The following is a 6,473-nucleotide window of genomic DNA, read 5'->3' as shown; positions in this document are numbered from 1 at the left end:
TTGCAACATCTCTTAAGCATGTCAGAGATCAGAAATGAGCCATATCTTGCTTCTTAATAAGTTTCTATATAAATCACTGCCTTGTTAAAAACAAAATATAGTACCCTCCGCTAATGATCAAATTCTACAGTTTAGCAATGTTAATGACCCTTTACTGTTGGGCACTGACATATTTTTATAATAAAGGTTATGACTTACATTGTATTTATTATAAGCAAGGGTTTCATATTTAAAAAAAATCAATGTTTTAATATGTAACACCTAAATATATGGCCTTCCTATGGCTACATTTCAAAGGCAATGTGTGTGTTCTGTTTAACTTTTTTTAAAACCTCACTCTTCAGAAAGTTGTAAATATTCTAGAAAGCTTGTTAATCATGAAATCTCATAAAATGAAATTTGTCCAGGGCAGGGGGAATCTATATGATTTTCAGCAAATTGCCTTTGTTTCAGATGCCCTGGTTCATGTGTCAGCACGCCAACGTGTCATGCCTGGTTACGTTTGTCTTGTTGTGTTAAAATTACGTTCCTGACATAACCAGGCTCAATGCCCCATCTCCATTATGTATCAGGCTGCCCACTTTAAGAGCTTTTAACATCTTAATACAACACTTCCTTACTTTTCTTGTTTCCTTACAAAAACATTTTGAATTTCTTTTCCTTCGTTTTCCTCAGTGATTAAATGTCACATTCTCCTTACAGTTGGCCAAGGCTTAAATGCATGTGTTGGTAAATGGGTAATACGCTTTGTTATGGATATAGAACAGTTCAAAATTGTAGTATCAATATTTATGGGGCTACAGACAATAATATGATGGGTGTCAAACATTTTGTGAAATAGCTATTGATTTTCACAGTTCCATTTTGAAGCAGGAACACAAGGCATGGCACAGTGCTTCACGATAACAACCTGAGTAGCTCCCATAAGCACCCAACTTYCAGTTATCACACACAAGTCCTCTCCCCCCACCGACAGGCATACACCAAAAGTCTCCTCGAGTATGACAGTCTACAGAGAAGCCATCTAAAAGTATTTTTTCTATAATATTCACTGTCATTATTGATCTCCCCATGCAAAAAGCAATCATGTTATCATTTAAYATCATATCATATCCTATAAAGCTGTACAGCCATGAGCAGAAGCAGCAATATATTAATTTTTTGAATTCCTGTATCAAGACTAACTTTCCATTGGGAAAGGGACCCTGGACTTCAGAAATTTTAGTCCGAATTATTTATACAAACACAAAGTATGTCCTTTAAGCGAGTAGCTTTGTGCATTAGCTCACTTTGCAAGCATCTATCCATGTTTGAGTCTCAAGGTAACGTACTTCAAAATTAACATAAATAAGTTTTATAAAAGCAAGAATTAACAACACAGTGATTAATCATGCTATCAAGAGTAATTATGTAAGAAGTCAATCTATCTTCCAAACAGTAGTTGCTGCACACTGTTYTGTCATACACCCATGAAAAGTAGCAGATATTACCTTCTGCTGCAAAAAATTGTAATAGTAGCACCTGACTGTAAACTAACATAAAATAGGTATAAAAAGATACTTGAGCATTTAAATACGAATAAGCTTGAAAATTTCATCCAGTGCACCAGGCAGACTAGGATAGTATACATTTAATATTTCATAATTCAAACTCTAACTTCTCTTTATTATAAGGCTCAAACTCGTATGTTTTCTGTTAATGACTTCAAAGTAGCCTGCTACCCCATTTTCAGCTAATCTCAAATAGCTGAGCAGTTTATGATCCAGACGTGGTAACACCTCGAGATACTGCGGGGTTCTAGTCTGGAACTTTTTGAACTGCACTAGAACTTTTATGAAAAAAATGAAATAAATTGAAAGGCAAATTTGTTAGTCTGAGACTAAACATGTTTTTTWAAAGAAATTGACCGGTTTACATCTCGCAGCATTCCAAAAAAAATAAAAATAATAAACATCTCAGTCTTGCTGSCTCTTTAGCAGGACAGGTTTCCCACAGCTGAATCCTTTGATGATACTCTTCGGACTTTCTATTTTAAGAAATTATCCCTTTCTGCTTCTCTCTGGAGGCAAACTCTCTTGCTCTCCTGCCAATCTTCCTCCTGACCTTTCTGTCCTGTGTACTTGGCTATTCCGTCTCTTTTCCAAAAGTCCTCGCTCTCCTTCCACATTGCTAGACCTTCTTCATTTCCATTGCCAATAATTCCCTCTCAGTTGCCAGGAGTCCTCTTCTTCTGTCCTGACTGCCAAACTATCTAATCTTCTAGGCTTTCTTCCTTACTTTTGCCAGAAGATTTCTCCAACTTCCAGAGAAAAGTGCATTGCCAAGACCACCCCATATACTTGCACCGGTGTAGCAACCAATATTGATACAACTGGATATATTAAATGAAGGAACCATATAGAGTAATAAAACCTACATTATTATGACATTGAACTTATATGTAAACATTGACCATAATTGCACATCAAGAGGAAATTACTTTTCAAATGCTATAGGCAATAATTTTAACTCAATCTCTAATTTCCAAAACAAAATATTATGTTAAAGAACATGTAAAGATATATTGGAGACCACTGCCTTTCTCACATGAAGAACAGAGGCCTGGTCAGCAAACASCTCTTGCTGTGAATACCACAAAAATAGTCATGTGATCATATCAGCTGCTTTGTAAAAATTTCACAYAAACTACCTAAAAAGGTGTTGTTTCTTGCAATAACTGCAGCAAAGTACTTAACCTTCTGCTCTACGCAAACTCTGTCACATCATCACTAACAAAAAGCTAACTCCAATTCTCATTAAAGACTATTATTAGACTCCTCCATACCATGGGTCAGCTCAAGAACTGTGCTTGCCTATGGACTGAAGGAGGTTATTCTTTCTGGCCTTGAAACTAGGACTCTATCTACAGGAACGTTACTCTTTTCAGCTACAGCTTGCAATATATCTCTATCTACTCCAGCAACACTCCGCATTTAAACATGCCGATACTGTCATTCATAACTTCCAGGCTKGACTACCATAGTTCTCATAATCACAGTAGGAAACCACTAACTTTAAGAGAATTACTAATCTTTCGGAGCACAGTAAACCAGAAGCAGAGGAGGCCTCCAGCCCATCACCCTTACGCTCAGCCCTCTTCCCACTAAGTATCAAGCAAGATCCTTTATTTCATTCCGAGTTTTCAAAAGCCTCTGAGGGACAGACCGACTCTGTGGGCTCCATCACCCAGCATGGGCACGCTTGCACTTGAGAATTGCCCTCKAATAGGAACATCACCAAGAATCAGACTCACCAAGACTAAGGGGCTCAGGCAACAAAAAGAGACTTGCTCCTAAAAATACAGCAACGATTAGAATACCAGCATTTCAAAAAACCACTAACGTATCTTGCTTTTTTGACCTACAGCAGCCTCACAAGAATAACACGGTAAAATAAAAGACTGTTCCAGAAACCTCTCTTCATAGGTTAGGGGTAAGGAAAAAAATAATAAATACATCCATTGGAACATTTTGAGATCAGACAGACGAGTGCTGCCTAAATACCTCCTCGTACAAAAGTAGATTGATAGAAACAGTTGTGAACTTAGCCAAAACCTCTTCAGCATACTCTGCCTGGTGTAAACTCTCCTCAGTAAAAGCATAACATTTGCTCAGGCCAGGATGCTGAAGTCTACAAAACTATCCTCAGCTTTGGACCTGTAAAGTCTTAAAAGCTTAGTATGGTTTCGAGGGCCTTCCAAGCTCTCCGCACACGTCAGTTTTACCTGGCAAAGGTGGCCAGCACCCTAGCCTTCCTGTTCAGATTTTATACAGCAAAGTAGAACAGCTTTCAATTTAGGGAATAAAACACTCTCCAGCTGAAGAAAATTCTCACATTACAGCACGTTACGAAGAATCTACTTCAATTGTGGTCAGTTGTCATGGAGAAAGAAGGGGGGAAGTATATTCCCACGTGAAAACCTTTCTCATTTAAACACACACACACAGAGCCCCAACTCCCCTCCTTCCTGCGCTTGGCATTTTATGCAAAGTAGGTGAATCTGGAACGAGAGACCATTTAAAAAATATTCATTATGCTATTTATGTGCATAAATGCGGTTGTGTAAAAGTCCAACAGGAATGCATTCACAATCGGTTTAAGTAATTTTCTCTTGGCAAACCACCATAAAAAACAGGGGCGTCATGGCGCCACCAGAATTCGAAATTGTGGTGGGGAATCATCGGTACACATGGCATTAATCTCTGCCTCGTTGCAGGAGACACCCTCGCCTGCAYTGCTGGCCTGGCTCTTAAATCTGAGATGTTGTAACTTGAGTTTAAAATGACACCATAAATAAGATATACCCTTCCCTCCTCCTCCAGACAAAAAAATTACCCACTTTATTAAAAAGACACATATTTCAGACAGTTTATTCCAGTTAGCGTTCTTTATTGCCAAAGCACAACGAAAGCGTAATACTAATGGGTTAATAAYAGACCATGCAATCTTCAGTATTCATATTGGACATGATTCAGACTACTGAGAGACTTTTTAAATATATACATATAATTAGTTAACCCATTGGTATTACATTCTTGTTACTTTGAATTGATCACAAGACGTTAGGGATCTCATTATACCATACCAGTTTATTTTCCCTAGTGACCGAGAGCACTTAGCTGTCTTTTAATATCTTACTATTAAACGCTTACTGAGCTTTCGTGTCATCTTTTACCTTTTCCCAAAATTCAGCGGAGCAGAGTTTTGTTAATGCAGTAAGATAAAATATAACCACTTTCTCTGCAAATTTCTCTACGATCTGTGAGCATTTTTTAAAAATATTCTGTCAAATKAAATTCATGTCTTCCAAAGGAGCCCGTGTCTCTATTTTGGTGGAAAAAGAAAAGACTGATAGTTTGGGAACACCCACTCAAGATAAAATAAGGATCCTGGAAGATTTCCTGGGGGGAGGGGGGGTGTTAATGGAGGCCAAGCCAATGGTAACTGACCTTGAAGTCCCCAGATGAAGCTTCATGTTTGTCCTTAGATTATTTATGTATTTTTTTTTAAGGATTCTTTAGCATGCAAACCTAACTTTGTCAACCCTGATATGGTGAGAGTCCAAAAGCTGTCACTGATAAGTGCCACCCTTATATATTCATTAAAAAAAAATGAATTCAAGAATTCAATAGGGAAATATATTTAGTTGATTTTGTTACATTCGATTTAGTACAGCGTTGCCAAAAACATGCTAAYATTATTTAGAAAGAGCACAGCAGCATAGCATTAGCATATTAAATAATTATCAGATACAAGTATTTTAAACAAAACTTACCCAAAATGACACATGTTTAATTCAGATTGTGAGCCATGGTTGCTTTTCCCAACAACTTATAAGACTGCAAYACTGTCTTTAAAAGCTATTATTCAAGGTACCTCAGAAAAAAAGGGAAAAAAAAGTGTTAAAGRTCCATACACAGAGTTTCTGCAAATGAATATGATGTATTCCAGAAACAACATGCATTCACACAGACACTCAATAAGAAAGGGACTGTTTACTCAGTTTATAGCTTGAAAACCACCAGGGACTGTGTTCCAGTATGGGAAATTTTAGTACAGTGCATTGTTAATACAAAATAAAAAGCAAGCCTGGGAAGTCAGGATTATATTTTTTTGAAAATGCGTGTTTGGACTATTAAAAAAAATATTGTCTTCTAATGTCAAAGTATGAACACACACTTTTTCAGATGAATAAAATCTGTAATCAGTTAGATAAGAGCAATATGCCTTTTTTTGGCATTTAATCAAACGATGAAATCACATACACATTTCCTGACACAAAAGACAAATGATGTAATAATCTGAAGGAGTTTCTCTATCTCCTTGGAACTTTGCATACTTGACTTGCTTTCCATATTTTGTGACTTTAAATGGTGGGAAAATTATATTAAAATGCTTGTAGCAGTTCCTCTAAACTAGCATCCTTTTTGTTTTATTGTATTTAATATAAAAGCAGCAATTATTTGATTTCAAAGTTATGAAAATATGTACCTTATGAGAAAACAAGCAATTTAAGCTTTAATTGGTGTCATTTTTCACAGAACTGGCAAGATTCTTGCATCCCTGGCATGTTGTTTTCTATAAAACTGCAGAGCTGCTTTCAATGAATGTTTTACGAATGTATAAGTTGTTACATGAAGGTATGTGAGTGGATGCCTGGAAATATAAGATTTCTGGGGGGATTTATTCACAAAAGATGCATTTCATTTCACAGTGTATATACTGTAATTTTTCCTTAATATTCCTAATGTGCTTTGCTTCCCATTAAGCAYTTCTCCCATTCTTGTATGGGAAGAAAGGGGACGTATGTTAGAAGGATATTTTACACAGGAGAAATAAAGATAGGGGAAACAATGGGGAAAAAATGCTTTGAAAAAAATATTTTAGGTATGCTTTTTATGTAAAATCAGACAGCCAAATCAGGGGTTTGGAGT

This window comes from Rhea americana, unplaced genomic scaffold (genome assembly GCF_003343005.1).
Source record: "Rhea americana isolate MKP2758 unplaced genomic scaffold, rheAme1 scaffold_105, whole genome shotgun sequence".
Taxonomy (NCBI): Eukaryota; Metazoa; Chordata; class Aves; order Rheiformes; family Rheidae; genus Rhea; species Rhea americana.
This window is presented reverse-complemented; position numbering follows the sequence as displayed.